The 19,676-nt window shown below is 36.5% G+C and overlaps 1 long non-coding RNA gene across 1 annotated transcript in view; it reads left to right on the forward strand.

Moving 5' to 3' along the window:
* The window catches only part of LOC105739097, a 496,370-nt gene extending 484,090 nt beyond the window's left edge, over positions 1-12,280 (forward strand). Inside the window, exon 7 of the long non-coding RNA XR_001114967.1 lies at positions 12,132-12,280. This is a non-coding gene — a long non-coding RNA (uncharacterized LOC105739097). The remainder of the gene's footprint in view (positions 1-12,131) is intronic.
* Positions 12,281-19,676: the final 7,396 nt, after the last annotated feature.

A 19,676-nucleotide genomic window follows, 5' to 3' on the forward strand; every position in this document is an offset into this window, starting at 1 on the left:
CTTTGAATCCAAAACATGTGGAATGCCTAAATCTCGCTCAAATCACAGATATTCCCGTATTCTTTATTGGTTCCTTAGTTTTTTGAATACGATTTTGCAATTGGTCTTCCACTTTATCTACATGTCTACCACCTCTTTTATTAAGTTTCTAAATTTTCCAGTGGCAAGGTCCATGTCTTACCTGTGGTTAATTCAAATTTTGTTATCAAGCTGACATGGATTCAAGTCACAGTATTTTTATTTGCAAGCTAATAATAATAATAGTAATAAGCCTCAATTTCCTAGTCTGTAAAATGGGATCAATACAACATCCACTCCATTAAAATATGGTAAAGATTAAAAGTGATCGTGTGTGTAAAGCACTAATTATATTGTCAGGCACATAACAAGAGAAAATGCCTCTTAGCAATTAGTACTACTATTATTATTGATAGCATCAATATCTGTTTATGTATTCAGTAGTGGGATACTTTATTCCTTCTTCCAAAACTCTCATTTTTATAGTGGTGCTGCATGGGAACTGAGTGATTGATCTAAATATTAAGGGGCTGAAATTGGCCCTGACATATTTGACCTTACCGATGTTCCACCAGATGTTGGATTTCATTTCTGTAAGTGGTGATTTACAATAAATGACACACTTATGAATAGCCCTCAAGAAAGAAATTTCTTCTGATGGGAGGCAAGTGATGCTCCCACTGAAATACAAAATGACTCTGCTAAGATTAATGTGTTTCCCAGAAATGCCAAGGTAATTAATAACAATTAGCAATTTAATATAAAATGATGCCAACTCCTTGGAAACAATAGATAAATGGGCATAGGTGTGTGGCTTGCTGTCCTTTAGAAAGGTAATTCCATTAGTCACTAAGTCTATTTATAAAAATATCTGTATTATAAGAAAAACAAATATGACAAACGAGGGCTAGAGAATATAAAATAATTAACAAGAATCCTAGGAGCCAACCTTTTATGGCTCAGAAGCTCATGTAACCAACCCACCTCCCAATTTTGTTCTTAGTGGTCTCTGTGTGCAGTAAGCACTAATAAATGACTAGAGAAGTTGTATACTGAGCCCTAGCAGAGGTCAGATGCTTTGATGCTGAATTATCACAGCTAGTACTGGTAGGAGGAAAGCCAGACATGATTACAGGTATTTTACCTGTATAAAGCCTGTAGAATGGTGAATGGCACATAGTAGGCATAAATATAATCATCTTCTTTAGTATTTTCAATTTTTATCAGTAGTTTTCAAAATGTGGTCTCTAGAGCAGGAGCATCAGCATAATCTAGCAGATTGCTATAAATACAAATTACTGGGATCTACTATTAATTCTGGGGAATGGGCCAAGCAATCTGTATTTTTACTAGAACTTCAGATGATTTTGAAACTTTAAAAGTGAATATCATAACCATTATTATCAGCTGCAGAAAGTCAAGGCCCTGACAGGTTTAGTCATTGCCTGAAACCACACGCAGTCAATGACGACAATAGGATTCAGCCTCAGGTCTGTCTGACTCCACAATTCACAATATTTCCACTCTTGAGTCTGCCTTCACAGGCAAAAAGAGGCAAAGTCTAGAAATAGGCCAACCAGATCGAGCCACGTCCAGACCAAGAATTGAAGAACAGACTAGAATTTGAGGTGTTGTTTTCCACAAATGGCTCTCTGACTCTCGTGTGCCCTGGGCCTTGCCCTGCATGTAGTTTCAGAGATGACACTTACGACTGATGTGCTAGGAAATTGGTACATGTAGCTCAGAACCAAAAGTAGGTAACTAATACCATGAATGAACTGAGAGTTGAAGCCCATAACTGACAGAGGGCATATCAGAGATCTAAGTCTTAATGAAATAAGCAAAAATAACTTTTTACTGCTGGAAACCTTTTTGAGGTTATGAGATTCCTATTCTTAAAATGACAGGAGACTTTTCAAGTACACCAGGTGCAAAGATCTTTGTTTCGAAATGTGGACCTGATATGTCTGTGACAGCTCTTTCACTCCCTTAGGCTTCTATTCAAATGTAAATGTATCAGTTTGGCCTTCTCTGAAAAAACCTAATAACAGTAAATCGAATACAAAATCTAATAAACCTAAATAAACATGAGACCTTCCACCTCTCATACTTTCTATCCAACTTTACTGCTTTAGTTTTCTCTCAGACTATATTCCTATTTAAAATAGTATAGGTGTGGGTGTGTATGTGTGTCTATGTGTGTATGTGTAGATGGATAGACAGACAGATAGATATTTGTTAAGTGGCAATCACTTTCATAGCATAGTGCTCTCATCACCCAGGCTTCCCAATCCCCTTATACACACAGTTATGAGTTCTCTCTGTGCACAATGCTCTTGGTTAGACTACACTATAATTGACAATATATTAGTCATAATCCATAAATTTGAAATAAAGTCTTTGAACTTTAAACTTAATTCAACAATATAGGTTTAGACAAAAACACTCTTCTCTGAGGAGACAGTTTGGCTGAATATTTACTTAAATAAAGATTATTCACTTTTGAAGCAGCCCTGGTTTCTAGGCAAAAAGTTTTTGAAATTTCTTTGATGTTGTAGATTGATTCTACATAAGAAATAGTAATTCAGCAACAACAGACTTGATTGTATTGTATATATTATGGATATAAAGATAAATAAGAAAATAAAATATAGCTTTACACTCAAAGTGGTAGCCATTTTGTAGGAAAAGAAAAGAAATATTTACCAAGGCTAACAAAATCCCCTCTCTGTGGCTCCTGATTCCCTTCTCATTGCTCAGCACACTTTTCCCTCTTAAATTTCTTCTTTCATCCAATCGCCAGTCTTGATTACCTTTCACCAGCTTTCAGTTTACAGATCATTCTTATAACAGTGGCTCTCAAACTTTGGATCTCAGAACGAGTTTATGCTTTTAACATTTTTGAGGGGAGAGGCTTCAAGATGGCTGACTAGAGGCATCCAGTAGTCACCATGAAAAGGACCAAAAGAGCAAGTAGATAATCACACAGCGAATAGATCATTTAACAAAGAACACTGGAATTTAGCAAGGAAGTGATAATGAACTTGTAAGGCATGAAAGGAGGGAGAAGTGAGGCAGCCAAATGGCCAAGATTCACTGGGAGCTCAGAGTGGCTTCACAATATGGGGAAAGGGTAAGTGAGAGATACCCAGTGGTCTACAGTTCCATCACAGACTCCTGTAATCCTAGCCACAGGAGAGTTCCTTGGTCCTCTAGTGCCCTTAGACTTGTATAGAGAGCTGCCTGGAGTCTGTGTAACAGCATTTTTCCAAAGAGGGAGTTCATGCTGGATCCTACACACCACTTGGAGCTAAAGAGCTGCAGCATGGCACCATTTGGAAAGGCCAGCCTTCACTACACTGCATTTTACCCTGGGGCCCAATATACCCTATTTTACCCATTCTAGACCCCCAATGATATACCCCATATCAATCCAGAGGGCTGCAGCAGTGCAATGCTGGCTATATCCAGCAGTGTGTCCAGATCCCCAGCACTCTGGACCATAGTATCATACACCTCAGGGAACATGTGGTAAAGTGCACTGAGAAGGATGCCCTTAAAACAAAGAGAGCTAAAATATGCTCTCCCCAAAGCCTGAGAGCTGCCAGGAGGGGTTCCTACCACTGAGAGCAATGCTGTCTCCCAGCAGCAGGGATACCAGACACTAGCATGCACCATCAGTAGGCCTGGAGACCAACCCCATCAGGAGACTTGACGAAAGACCCAGCCTGCCTACCACTGGCACCTGAATACACCAGGCCCTGGAGATCACCCTGCCCTGCCAAACACAGTCCAACACTGTGGGTCTGAGTGTACCATCCATGGGCCTGGGAATCCATCTGCCCCATCTGTTGCCATGGGCATGCAGATTCACGATCGGTAGGCCTGACAATAAGTCAAGCCCATTCATCGTCAGTGCCAGAGCACACTGAGTGGGGGCCTGGTAATTGCCTCGCCCCACTTACCACTGCTAGTGTCCACATACATACTCCTCCTGGGGGCCTGAGGATAGATTCACACATCCTGATGCCACCACCACTGCGGGTACTCACACAGGCCACTTGGGGGTCTGGTGACTGGCCTATCCAGGCTGTCACTATGATTGCAAGCACTAGTGCATGCCACCTGGGAGCCCAAGTGTTGGCCTGCCACTGCTACTGTATTTGCTAATACCACACATGCTTCCCAGTAGCTCAGTTACCCAGCTACCTGCCTGGCTCAACACTGATACTACCAGCACCCAAAGAAGTCACCTGAAAACCCAAGAATTGGCCTGTCTGGACCCACTGTCACTGGTACTCATGTATGCCACCTGTGGACCAAAGGACAGGCATGTTTGGCTCGCCACCATCACCACTGGGTTTCACCCATCCACAGCAAAGCCTTACCACATACTCCACTAACAACTACAGCCTAAGCCACTGAGGAACTCACAGACACCACTGATGCTGATTACAGCCAAAGAACTCATACAAAGACACTACACTGCTGTACTCACCCAAAATCAAAGCTAAAATACTTTAATCAAGCAATACTATAGATATATCTTCAGGAAAAAGGCTTTTCCTACAAAAGCTCATACAAAATAATTGGAAAGAAGCAACTGTTATGCCAAATGTGCACATATAAACTGAGGGCATGAAAAACATAAAAAAGGAAGAAAATGTGAGGCCTCCAAATGACCACAATAGTTCTTCAGCAACAGATTCCAACAAAGATTTATGAAATACCTGAAAAAAATCAGACTCTATGAAATGGCTGAAAAAGAATTCAAATAATGACATTAAAGAAGCTTGTGAGGTACAAGAGAATACAGATAAACAACAAAAGAAAATTTAAAAACAATTTAGGATCTGAAATATAGATTCAACAAGTTACATAACATAAAAAAGAACCAAACAGAAATACTTGAACTAATTCATAAATGAAATAAAACATGTAATCCAGAGCTTCAACAATAGATCAAATCAAGCAGGGAAAAAAATTTCTGAATTTAAAGTCAAACAAAAAGAAAAAAAAGGAATAAAAAATAATGAAGAAAGCCTAAGTGACAAAGGAACACAGTTAAGTAACCCAATATTTTATTTTTGGGATTGTGCTAAAAGGAGTACAGATGGGAGACATCATAGAAAGCCTATTTAATAATAATAATAATAATAATAATACCCCTGAAAACTTCACAACCCTTACAAGAGAGTTAGATATCCAGATGCAAAGAGCTCAAGTATCCCCAAATAAATACAACCAAAAAACGTCTTCTCCCAGGCACATTATCATCAAACTTTCAAAAGTCAGAGACAAAGAGAGAAATCTAAAGACAGCAAATGAAAGGCATGAAGTCACATATAAAGGAATCCCCATCAAACCAATGGCAGATTTCTCAGCAGAAACCTCACAGCGGAGGTGAGAATGGGATAATATATTCAAAATGCTGAAAGGGAAATGTCAAGCAAGAATACCATACCCAGAAAAACTACATTTCAGGGAGAAATGGAATCTTTTCAAGACTAGGAAAACTTGAAAGAATTTATCACCTCCAGACTGGCCCCACAAAACAATGCTCAAGAGAGTCATACATCTGAAAATAAAAGGGTGATACCTACCATCATGAAAACACATTAAAGTGTAATACTTAGTGGTAAAGCACACACACAAATGAGAAAGAGTAGAATGATACTTACCAAAGAACGGAAAGAATGTAGAAAGTGAAGTATGCAGAGAGGTTGGTTAATGGTTATTTATGTAGAGTTAGATGGAAGAGGCAGTTCTAGTGTTTGATAGAACAATAGAATGACTACAGTTAACGGCAATATATATTCTGTTTTAAAATAGAATAGAAGATTTGAAATGTTTTGAATGTAAAGAAATAATAAATGTTTGAGATTATGGATATCCGGAATACCTGACTTGATCATTACATATTCCATGCATGTATCAGAATATCACATGTACCCCATAAATATGTACAAATACTATATATCTCTTTCAAAAATGCAACTAAAAACAATAATTGAGGGAACCCTAAAGAGCTTTTGGTTATATGAGTTACAAAGTTTTGTGATAGAGCTGATTTTGTACTGACTCATCAGAACTGCTTTTTAAAATTTCAGGAAATTTTGTTAGAAGTTTGTTCAACAACCAGGTCACAAATTACATTCTATAAAATTACAATTAAGTAAATTTTATTAATACAAAAACCCTACAAAATATTCCAAAAATAATAAGATGATGTCATATATGCTGGGGTACAAAAAAAAAAACCCAATATTTTCTATGAGTTCAGAAGAGGGCCAGGTAAATCAGCAGAGACATGAGGTGACCATGCTAAGTGTTTTTTTTTTTATTATTATACTTTAGGTTTTAGGGTACATGTGCACAATGTGCAGGTTTATTACATATGTATCCATGTGCCATGTTGTTTTGCTGCACTCATGCTAAATGACGAGTTAATGGGTGCAGCACACCAACATGGCACATGTATACATATGTAACAAACCTGCACATTGTGTACATGTACCCTAAAACTTAAAGTACAATAAAAATAAAAAAAATTAATCAAAAAAAATGCAAACCTGTGTTAAAATTTTAAATGACCATTATTATTATTACCTTGAGATCATAATCTTAACATTTTAAAAATATAATAACAGAGTAGTTTCACTTTTATGCTGCATTTATTCCACTTAATGTAATGTTAATATGATAAATTAAAATATTTTCAGTGCTGCTTTAAATTGCCTTCATTTAGTAACAATAGATTTGGACATCTTAATGTACTTATTGACCATTTGTTTTTTTTTTTATCTTTGCTCAACTTTTCTTGCTGTCTTATATGCTTTTATTGGGGACATATTTTTGTTTGTGTTAGCAGATATTCAATTTTGTCCTATATTAGGAAACAGTTCTCTCTCTCTCTCTCACTGTGTGTGTGTGTGTGTGTGTGTGTGTGTGTGTGTGTGTGTATGTGTTATTGTTACTAGGTTGGTTATTAGGTTGGTTTAAGCTAGTATTTGGCTTAAAATTTACTTATATTATTTTTGGCTCACCCTTATATTCTTTTCATAATTTATGATTCAATTTTTATTTATAATTTTTTCTTTTCCTTAAAAGCCTAGAAAAGCTTCCCTTTAGGCTACATTAATACATATTAACTTTTCTTTAAACTTCTATTAAATGATCTTATTTTAAGTTTATTTGGAATTTGTTGTTTTATGGTATGAGGTAGGGATTAAATGCTTTTTATTTGAGTACTGGTTAACCAACTGTCATAGCACCATTTACTGAATAAACTATCATTTCTCAAGTAAATTCAAATTGTCCTTGGTACTTATAATTCTTTGGCCATTTCCATAGAAATAAGTTGAGAGATGGGTTAGGTAAATGAGTCCTATGAAGAATGCCACAAGGAACTGTAAGCTTGAGACAACTAAGGTTATCCCACCAGATTAAATAGCTCTAGCAGCTAAGTTCTGACAGAAGGCCAAAGGAATGGAAAAAAGTAAGTGGAATGATGATCCATGATTATCAGCCTAATTTTTGTGACCAGCTACAGAGGCAGGGACAATCACAGCGGGTTAGTGACTTAAACCATTTTCTCTACTCTAACAATATCCTCACACACAACCTTCTCTCTGACTCCTTTCTTTCTCTCTCTTTTACTCTTCCTTTCCTTTCTTTTTTCTTCTTTCTTTCTTTCTCTCTTTCTTTCTTCTCACTCTTTCACCCAGACTTGAGTGCAGTGATTCAATTCAGGCACTGCAGCCTGAATTTCCTGGCTTAAAGCAGTCCTCCTGCGTTGGCCTCTCAAGGTGCTGGGATTACAGGTGTCAGCCACCATGCTTGGCCCAGCTTTCTTATATGTCGAGCACAGATGGTGGCTAGTTTCATAATGAGATTTCAATGATATCACTGAATGTCACTGAAGTGAATACCCTGCGGTGACACAGTGACTAACATGACTGTTTTCTCTTTGTGGTAACATAGATTGTATGTATGTTTCTCACTTAAAGAAAGACATTGGTAGTGGTGGGTGGCAAAATTGATACCAGATCTATTCTTTGCCATTCAAAAGACTGCTTTTACTTTTGTAGGCTCAGGAGAGGCAAGAACAGAGATTTTAGGCTATTGATTTCCCTCACCTTCTCCCTGACAGATCATGGGAGAGTAGTGCCTTGATAGGGACAGTGGCTATGTTCGTCTACCAATGACCACAGTTTCTATCAGATGATTTAACTCCCGTGGCCACAACTTCCAGAAAGTCTCCCTTCCACTGTCCTTTTGGTCATCCAGTTGAGTGACAAAGACTCCCTAAAATAGTTCATGCATGAGTGCTTTTAGCTATCTCTTGTTGATTTCCTTATCTCTCTGCACAAATTTGTAAAGAGTTCTTCTCTCTCTCTCTCTTTCTTTTTGGGTGTACCATCTGTTTCCATCCAGAATCCTATTGAACAGGAGTTGATTTATAGAGAAGTGCTTGGAAATGCCATCGGAACTGGCAGTAGAGGAGGCAAGCATAGTGTAGTAGAAGAAAAGGCCTGGGATGGGATTTGGGTTCCCGGTATGTATCCCTTCTTAACCATTAATACCGCATTTCAAGTGAAAAGAGTTCTCCACATATACCTATCCTCTGGCCTGACTGACATAAATTAGCCACTTTGCTTTACTTGCTGAAACCTAATATATGCCAACATTTCAATTTCTTCCAGCATTTTTGTAAACTGTAAATTTGTGTGGGAGTCTTCCAGTAATTCAGTGAAGATTCTGAGCATAATTGCATAAATGTTTTAAATTCTTCCCAATGGAAAGATACAAAGGGAAGTGATGTTTCAGGAAGATTCAGAACTCTCTTTCCTAACATATTTTTTTTCCCAAAGTACTCAGCAATAAACCTATTTATGATAAAACAACTAAACAACCAATTTTTGAATGTTTAAAGGTAACATTTAGAAGCTTTCAACTTTAACTTACCAACTAAGAGCATCTACACTTCAATTGCTCATAGAAATGTCATTTCATATGAGAAATAAAAAACTTTTAAAATAAATGTTCTTTCCTGATCAGGTTGCTTTCTCTCCCAATTTCTCTTGAAAATATGCTTTTTTTCAGAGAGATCTTTAGTGAATATCATTAAATAGGAATGAAACTAATACTTCATAATTTTGAATTATTTTTTGAAAGGGCATTTTTATTATTCTTTATGCCAAAGACAACTAATAAAAATTCTATTTTTTCTCCATAATAAAATATAGTGATATTGTAGGCAATTATAACAGCAATAAGATGAATCTACTGTTGTGGCTTTAAGATAAAAATAAAAAGTCTACGTGGATATGTATTTATATAATCCATTTGAACCTGAAATGAACTTTAAGAGCTCTGTCCTTGCACCCTATAAAAAAGACAAGAGGGTAGAAAGACACACAAGGGCTTATTCTTAAAACATGAGATATGCAGGACTATCTTATTTATTTAATATAATAAACATCATTTATTACAGAATAAAGAATAGCATGGCTCTAAGAGATGGCCCTTCATTTATACCATAGCAGTCATTACTATATCTTAACTTTACATGTGTTCAGGATATTCATGGTCCTTTCTGTCCCCTTTCAAGATTCTGGGCCTTTAAATTACTGCTCAAGAGCTAGGAAGCAAGATGGGGCTATTAGATTTAGCATCATATGTTTTTCCAAGCGGTATACACAGCACTTTTTAAATATGTATGCAGCTCGTTTTAGACTGTAATCTCTTTTCAGTTATTTATACCACTGACGGGTTTAGATCCTTATTTCTGACACTATAATTTAATGCCGTGACACAAGCCCCAGATTTACAGTTTCCACTGCTGGCCTGAGAGTTTCATTCCATTTCCCTCTGATACAGTGAATTCAGTGGATCCGTGGTAGGGAATTTCATTAGTAGGTTTTTTTTTCTTTGTTTCTTTACAATACATTTTTGCAGACTCAATATTAATTTATTTGTCTCCCAAGAGGTGCTCTGGCACCAGGTTTTGAAGCATATTTTGTAGTTCCTGATTTTCTACAATTGACATTCCATTGTATTTATCTACCAAAATTCACATATCATTCATTGAAAGTTTAATATGAATATGTACACATCATTTAACCCTATAAGCATTACATATCTCATCTGTAAAATGGGCATAAAATACCCATTTCATGATGTTGTTTAAAAAAATGAGTTTTTGCATGTGAAACACTGAGAACTATGTATAGCACATATCAAGAAGCAGTATAACATAATGTTTAAGAGCGTTAAAGTTGGAGGATATGCACTATATAATTTTAGAGATACTATACCCTTAGATTACGACAAGAATGATGTCTTCTGGAATAATTCAATGTGATAGCCCTGCCTTTGACCCACAGACTCTTAGAATTTATCTCAAAGAAAAAGGAGCAAACAGAGCAGATATATGTCGAAAATTGTGTGCCACAGTACCATTTGAATAAAAAAGCAGGAATAATTTAAATGTTCACCAAAAGGGATCTGTGTAAGTGAATTATGTTGCATATAAATAATGAAATACATGCTCTGCAGCTGTTACAAAAGAATGCAAAATGCAAAATGGTCTGTATTGACTTTTTTTTTTTTTTTTTTTTTTTGAGATGGAGTCTTGCTCTGTCGCCCAGGCTGGAGTGCAGTGGCGCGATCTCGGCTCACTGCAAGCTCCGCCTCCCGGGTTCACGCCATTCTCCTGCCTCAGCCTCTCCGAGTAGCTGGGACTACAGGCGCCCGCCACTGCGCCCGGCTAATTTTTTGTATTTTTTTTAGCAGAGACGGGGTTTCACCGTGGTCTCGATCTCCTGACCTCATGATCCACCCGCCTCGGCCTCCCAAAGTGCTGGGATTACAGGTGTGTAATAACTTATTACAAGTTATAGAGAATAATCATAGTTCCTATTAATATATTGTCAGATAACTTGAGGATTTTGCTCATTCTTGTTTTCCCTACTTATCGTGCATATCTCTGTGAGAGACTATTGCAATTGCCTTTTCCTATATCCATCTCTCATTATATATTTTGATCCACTTGATAAAAGAGAACTAACAGAGTGACTAACAAATGATAGCTCCTCAGTAAATGCTTATAAAACTAAAATGAACTATACTAATATTTTGGGAGTTTTGCAGGCCAGTGTGAGCTCACACACAAACAAATATTCTAAGCAACATTATAATATAAGCTGAATCTTGACCAGGAGCAAATTTAGAGAATTAGTTGCAGCTGGGCACGGTGGCTCACGCCTGTAATCCCAGCACTTTGGGAGGCTGAGGCGGGCGGATCACGAGCTCAGGAGTTCGAGACCCTCTTGGCCAACATGGCGAAACCCCATCTCTACTAAAAATACAAAAATTAGCTGGGCGTGGTGGCATGCACCTGTAGTCCCAGCTACTCCGGAGGCTGAGGGAGGAGAATCTCTTGAACCCAGGAGGGAGAGGTTGCAGTGAGCCGAGATCATGCCACTGCACTCCAGTCTGGCAAAAGAGTGAGGCTCTGTTAAAAAAAAAAAAATTAGTTGCAAGCCACCTTCCAACAGGCAACGTATGATGATTGTTAAATATATGACATTATAGTAGTTCATTGCTTTTGTGTAATTAAAATTCCAACAGTATGTTAAATATATACAGAGATTTAAAGAAAGAGCATGACTTGTTGCGTTAAAACAGGAGTGAGTAGATAAGGTTCTTGAAAAGAGTTATAGGCTTCTTATAGAAACACCTGGGAATAAAGAAAGCACCAAGAAATATAAGATTGGACAAAAATAAATAGAGAAATAATTACACAGAAATAATGTAGCATTAAAAGAAGAAAATGTAAGATAAGAGATTGAGTCTGAAATTGGCGAAGTGAGACAATGCAGAAGATGTCTAAAAGGCTCTTCTTAAGAATCTTTTAATTAAAGTACTAGCAGAAGCTTTTTATGATGCTGCTTAATTTCTTTAAATGAATCTATTTAAATGGATGCTATATTATTTGGGACTGTTTTAATTACTTATAAAAGAAATCAATTCTTGCTTCATTTGGTAATGTATCTACCTTCTTTTTTCAAAAGAAGAGCCAAACCAAAGGTGAGATTTTCTAATTTCAGATCTAAATTTTATTGGGAACAGCCAGTTTGACAAACATAGACTAGATGTCCAGTTGTCCTTCATTCAGCAGGAGCAGCAAGATTCAATCATGTTTTTATTATATTATTTCCTCAAACTGGTGGCTGTAACCATGAAGTTTCAGGTTGGTACTGTTCACCAAAACATAGAAGAGATTCCAATTGATGCTCACTACTAATTAGTATTCATTAAAGCATAACATGCCCTATATTGTTTCTCTTGGATTGCTTATCTGTACTTGTGTATTCATTCATTCATTCACTCACTCATCCATCCAGCTATCTATCTGTCCATCCATTTATTCATTTTCAAACTAAGTTTTAGGGCTGACACTGTGATAAATGCCATTCACAGTCATTAGTCGATAGTTACAGTTATAATTTAAAAGTGTATAGAATGGCAGAGGGTGGAGACATTTTGATATAAGAAAGTGCTATAATTATTTCTTGGTTTATGTGTTATAACTGAGACAGCACAAAGAACAGCTTATTAACTTTGTCCAATAAAGTGTACGTAGTAGTAAAATTTGAGCTGAGTCTTAGAGAATATATATGGATTTTTTAAAGGAAGAAAAACAATAGCATATGCAAAGCCTTTAAAGGAAGGAAGGGCTTTATGAGTTTTGGAAATAAGGAAAAGAAAAGGATGATGAGTTTGGAAGTATGGTGGGAAACAGGTATAGAGAGGTGGATTGATTTCTGGTTATGCAGACCTTACTGTAGCATGTTAAGGAGTTATATTTTATCAATGATTCAATACCTTTTTAAGAGGAAGGACTTGATTAGATTAGTGTTTTAGAAAAATTAATTTGCTAGTCATGAGGGTTAACTATAGTGGGGTGGGATGAAAGCAGGACAGCCAAATTGGTGGCTTTTATTAAAGCTTAGGAAACAGATAGAAAAGCCCAGACTAAGGAACATGTAGTACTGCACTTAATTTCTCTTAGTCATTAGGCTTTTCAACATAAACCAAACCAAAACAAAATCATTGCAAAGAATAGAGCTCTGTTCTTATAAAGTGTTTCCCTTCAGTTGTGGTCTAATTAATTAATTGTTCCTGAAGTTTAATTAAATAGTCATGGATATTTTTATAAAGGATGTGGAACAACCAATTAAAATATTCATCGTGGCCTTTCAAAATTAATTATCCCTTAAATGCCACAGTCTAACCTATATCACAGATATTTAAGCATAAGAGGAAAAATGTTTGGATTTGAGTGAATCATAGTATTTAGTCTATCATATCTAATAGGGAAAATGAAAGTTAATTTGAGATATACTACAGATCAGTGCTATTCAATAAAACTATCGGTGACGATGGAGGTGTTCTATGTCGTTACTGTCCAATATGGCAGTTCTAGCCATATGTTGCTATTGAGCACTTAAAATGTGCCCAGTACAATGGGGACATGAATTCTTGATATTTTTAAAATTGTATTTAATACATGTAAATTTAAACTGAAATTTAAATAATCATATGTACCCCAGTGGCTACCTTGTCCAACTGAGCCTGCATATTTTTCACTGTCTATCACCAATCTGAATTAAGCACCATCACCATTCCTGGTTTCATAGAAGCAGATGCCCATGTCTAACTTAGCACTGGTAACACTGTTACGTTCACAAGATTGTAAGCTACTAAGATTGGGACCTTAGTCTTATTAATTTTACATAATGTCAGATATATTGCCTAACAAAAAAGAACTTGCTTATTTTTTTAAAATTAAATACTAACAGAATGAATGATTAAACACCATTAAATAAATATGTTAGTTCAGATTATATATTGATGTGTGGTCATTAGTTTCCTACAAAAGAAAAATTTCATGTTTTTCAGTCTAAATGTATAATGCTCCCTCCAGCCCTACAGACATACCATTTTTTTCAAAAGAATAAAGAGACATGAACAATATAAATTCAAACTGTAGGACTGTTGTGTCACATTTCCTGGACTATGTTGTAGCCTCCGTTTTGTAGCTACACCTCCAGGATAACTTGTGAATCCTTAGGGTCATGGAAAGAAGCCCAGTAAGTGGATCTCTTTCTGAACAGGGCTGTCTTTGTTTCATCATGGAGCACCTTGTCCTCTTCATCCAGCATTATGATTTGCTCTTGGCCTTTCTCTGGGACACAATATGTGGCTCATAGTTCTGAATTAGAGGAGAAAGATGGTTTTAGCATTATAGTTGCAAAGAAAGCATTTCTTCGGATTTAGCCTGTTCTTTACCAGGGAGCTTGAAGTACCTAAGGAGGAAGTCATTACATATTAAACTCAGAATAAAACACCTAAATTCCGGGACATGACTAAAGTGTATTGGTGACAAAAACTTCTGGAAAACTAACTCTGCCAATTCAGAAAACGTTACTGGCCTCATAAAGTAATGGTACAGATCTATAGACAGTTTAAATTGCCAAGGTCAGCAAAGATTACATTTGAGAGTTTGGGGATGACTGGGCATGGTGGCTCACGCCTGTAATACCAGCACTTCGGGAGGCCAAGGCAGGCAAATCACCTGAAGTCGGGAGTTGAAGACCAGCCTGGACAACATGATGAAACGCTGTCTCTACTAAAAATACAAAAATTAGCTGGGCATGGTGGCGGGCACCTGTAATCCCAGCAGGAGTGAAACTACAACTCAAAAAAAAAAAAAAAGAGACAGAGAGAGTTTGGAGAGTTTGGGGAGACTATGTAATGATTGTTACCCCAGTGATGTAAAAGGTTCATTTTATTAAAGTATTAATTACTTATATGGCTTTATATCATAGGCAACAAAGGGTTAGATCACTTATTTGGGTGGGCATATTGCACATTAGATGAAGTAAGTGGAGCATTGCGTTAGAGTGGAGCTGTTGCAATCTTTTGGATATTTTCTCGAATTGTTGTAACTTCTAAATTATAAATATAAAGTATTAGGAAACTGTCAGCAGAGGTTAACTCCTTTTCCCTCACCAGGTTAATTTGAAACCTACCTGCTCTGCAATGTCTTCAACAGTGTCTTTTATTGAAATATACTCAAATTACAAAATGCATACTCATGAAATACTCAGTGAAGTGAAAAAATTTACTTTAATATTTTAATAAAATTTTTGATAGATAAAAAAAGAAAACCTTAAAAAGCAGTTTTGCTATGACTTTATCCTCAACTACAGAGTTGGAGAAGCTCAAGATATCTCCATAATCAGTTCAGAAAATCCTTATGGGGTATCTTATTCACAGTGATAAAAAGTGTACCTGGCTATTATTGATATCTGTTATTATTTTAGCAAGCATTGGGAAACTGCACCTTTCATTTCTAATGTCTGTGGTAGTATCTTTTTCAGTGTTCGGCACCAAAGGTTTTCAACCCATATGCACTATAACAAAATATAATTTTCTTGTTTCCCTGACTCTTACAGACTTCATAAATACAGATATTTCTACTTAAAATTCAAGTTCGTGAAGAATATAGGCTGAAGGGAAAAAAGGATAAACACCAACTCTACTGCAATGCTTCTCAAAGTGCTCTAGTCCAGACACACAGCAGAGAAGTGTAAAGACATGTCCTGAAGCAAACATTTATAGGATATTACCTGTTCTTTATCTATTTTGTTTTAATATAAATAATAATTTCCTTGAATTACCTATCATTGGATAAAATCGAGCCTTCAAGAACACAAACCATGTTTATCATATAATTTTGACATTTCTGCACACTCACCAATAAAGCTCATTTGAAAAAATCTCTTTCCCTTTGAATAGCAAAAAGTGCTTTTATTCTATCTTTTTGATTCTCTATTCCACAAGGATCAGTTCCTTTTGGTAAAACATCTTGGGCTGTTTTGTGAGTTTATGTATTATGTGCTTCGACTTGAGCCTTAATATATCAAAACCTACATGTGTACAGGCTTAAGCTTCCATCTTGAAACCAGAAATACTCAGAAAAAGTGTTTTTGGGAAATTCTGGATGAAGTATTTAATCACAGCCATTCCTAATAAGTGAAATAAAATTGTACCACATAAATTAGTAAAAAAAAAAAAAAAGGAAAACAATGTTCTACATAAAAAAAATAAGCCCACACTTGACACAACCTTTACTTATTTATCAGCATTGGCCATAATAGATGAGGATGCTCAGTGAATGTTCAAATAACTCACAATGGGATTACATATTTGGGATTCAAATTTTCCCCACTAATAAGGAAAATAATAAAAGTGAAAATATCTATAGAGCATCCTCTAAATAATGTCACAAGGCCATCAGCTTTCAGTGAAAGTTGTTACACTGCCAGTTATTTGAAAAGTCTCTGCTTGACTGACTTCCATCACAGAATATATATTTCTTGTTTGTAGAAGCTGATTGGCATTCCATCATTCCCTGGCATATCTCATTGTCGCTATAATAATGTAATAATTTAACAGCACAATATATTAGAGAGATATAGTGGCTACTCACTACTTAAAGTTTTACAAAGGGTACTTTTCTTCTGCTTTGAAGAAGGTTTGTAACAGTATTAAGAAAAATTATCCAAGCTTCAGTAGAAAAATGAGAATGCATTTTAAAACAAGATTTCAGAGGCTCTTTTCATTTTCTTCTTAACATTACTTGTAAGAGGCACTTGGCATATAGTGGAAGAAGCATTGGTTTTAGTGTCAGAAGATATGGAATTGAAATAAATCTGTGTGATCTGGGGCATAACTGTTGGCTAATTGCAGCCTTTTTCTAACCCACATTTCCTACAGATAAGAATAAATATACATTGGTAAACAAGAAAGATGTGGCTTCTGATCATATTCCTAGCAGGCAAGAGAGAAAGAGAAACAGTAGTTTACAATATTATATTTCTTAGGAACAGGAGGAAAGAATGAAATAGGGACATTTAGCAGGGTGACATAATCAGTCAGTGAGGACAGCCATTCCTGAAGAAGTAACGCATAAGCTGAATCTTAAAACATAAACAGGTGCTAAGCAAATAAGGACAAGAATAGGGAAAATCAGAATAAAATAGATCCCCGCACCCTTAAAAAAAAACCACCTATTTATCTATAGCCATGGTATCAAGTAGCCATCAGAAATATGATGTAAACTCTTTCAATCAATCATTGAGGACAACTCAGCTCAGTGAATACATTCTCACAAGCTAACAAATCAATGTCAGTTCCTCACAATTAAAAGTCAGAAATCAGTCATAAACACATTTCAGTTAAAACTCTTTTGGCTGCCAACTAATCAAAGCTAGCTCCACCCCAACTATTAAATATTTATAGATAATATCAACCAATGTTGGCCCCTGAAAATCCACAAATCCCTGAATTTTACACATTCCTACAACCCTACATAACATCAGCACTCTGCTCTCCTCAGAAAATCTGTGCTTAAGCAGCATATCAATCCTTTACTAGAAGAAGCAAACATTCAGCTTTTTAATTTCCTTAGATGCTGAATATTAGCCTCATCATCCTTTGTCAGGGGTAAATGTAGTATACTTGAGGAATTGAATAAAAGTCTAGCAGAGCTAGATGGAGGTAAATGTAGGGAAAATTGGCTGAAAGGTTAGAAAGCAACAAGATTGTGGAAGACTTCAGAAGCCACTCAAAAGATTTTGGACTTTATCTTAGAGCAATGGGAAGTTATTGAAAAATTTCAAACTGTGAATGGCATGATCATGGTTCCTTCTTATAATAACTCTGGTTGTATTGTGGAAAATGGTATAAAGAGAGTAAATGTAGAAAGACCAAATAAGAGGATGTGGTAGTAGTTGGGATGAGAGCCAATTATAGCTTGTACTGGTATCTAGAAAAGGAACGGAAAGAAGAGGAGGAATTAAAGAAGCACGCAGAAGAACAGAGTAACTTAATACTTACTGGATGTTTTAGAGTGATGGCAAAAACAGTAGGTCAGCCTGCTGGCCTGTGCACCTGGGTGATTGATGTCACCATTCTCTGAGGTTGGAAATACTTGCAGAAAAAGTACTTTTGTGAGAAAAATGATAATATAAGTTTGGTACAAATTAAGTTTAAAAAATATGAAGAAAAACTAAGTAGAGTCATTTGGTAAGAAGTTGGAGCTTAAAAGAGAAGGCTGATTGGAGATGAAAATTTATGTATAATTGAAATATTTAAATGTTCTCATTTTCAGCTCCAAAATTCTGTAATAGTTGATTTTCTTCTGGATAAATGGTTTCTGGTGATATGCCTTAATAATTCCTAACATGTCCTTCCATCAAGTATGTAGCCATTCTCTTTCTCTTTCTCTTTTGTCTTTTTTAATTACATCAGTTTCTTGTGGAGGCTGTAGCCAAAATCCGAGTAGACACTAAATCTGATTGAGCCTGTGGCTGAGCCTCAAAAGATAGACAGATGTGCTGGAGTGCTGGTTCTCTCAGTGCTGTGGTGGTTGGAGGTTTCAAGTCATTCAAATTAGGTTCCCAGAGTCTTGCTGATTGATCACATAGTAGTGAATATATATAGTTTTCTACATGCACCAATATGGTTAGACATTTGGGAAGCACTGCAAAGGCTATTTAAAGTTCTTCGTTCTTTAATATGCTTTCCTTGCCCAGGTCCTAAACTGGAAAGGGCCTGAATTCCTGGATTAAGTAGAAAAGGAAAACACTTTGTTTAGTGGAGACAAACCAAAGAAAGAGAAAGGAATTCTGATAAGAGAGGGAAAGACAGAAAGGTCACAGAAACTGTATAATCTTGATTTGGTGCTTCTCTATAAACCTCTTAAACTTGCATAAGATGTAAGAAAGGATATGCTGGCCGGGCGCGGTGGCTCACGCTTGTAATCCCAGCACTTTGGGAGGCCGAGGCGGGCGGATCACGAGGTCAGGAGATCGAGACCACGGTGAAACCCCGTCTCTACTAAAAATGCAAAAAATTAGCCGGGCGTGGTGGCGGGCGCCTGTAGTCCCAGCTACTCGGAGAGGCTGAGGCAGGAGAATGGCGTGAACCTGGGAGGCGGAGCTTGCAGTGAGCCGAGATGGCACCACTGCATTCCAGCCTGGGTGACAGAGCAAGACTCCGTCTCAAAAAAAAAAAAAAAAAAAAAGAAAGCATATGCTGCATGGTATGAAAGCATTATGTTAACATTGGACAATAGGCTTAATTTTGAGCGGGGCTATTGCTAAGGAACATGATTAACACTTGGCAAAGAGAGTTCTGAAGAAGAGCTATGGGGAATTTAAATATGAGAGATTTGAAGAAATCACAGAGCTTTAGACTTTCACAGATTATGGAATCAGAAATTCCATATTAGTTGACCTAGATATAAGTTGTACTTCTCTTCCTGTCTTGTTTTCTTTTGTTTGTTTGCTTGTTTAACTTGGCGTTTAGAGCTGAGCCCAAGGAAAAAGGCTCAACTGCATTATAGCAGTTAATCTATTCCCCAAATGATTTAGTCTTTTTTTGTGTAATAACAAGATCTTGATACCAATATTGTTTCCAGTCACAAAGAGCTCTGTAAGTGTAAAAGGCTTGTCTTTTTAAATTGCAAGATTTTCTTATGAAAGCAAAATCTTTGGGAGGGATTTAGAAGTCTCCCTGTC

Source organism: Nomascus leucogenys, chromosome 15, assembly GCF_006542625.1.
Source record: "Nomascus leucogenys isolate Asia chromosome 15, Asia_NLE_v1, whole genome shotgun sequence".
In the NCBI taxonomy this organism is placed as follows: Eukaryota; Metazoa; Chordata; class Mammalia; order Primates; family Hylobatidae; genus Nomascus; species Nomascus leucogenys.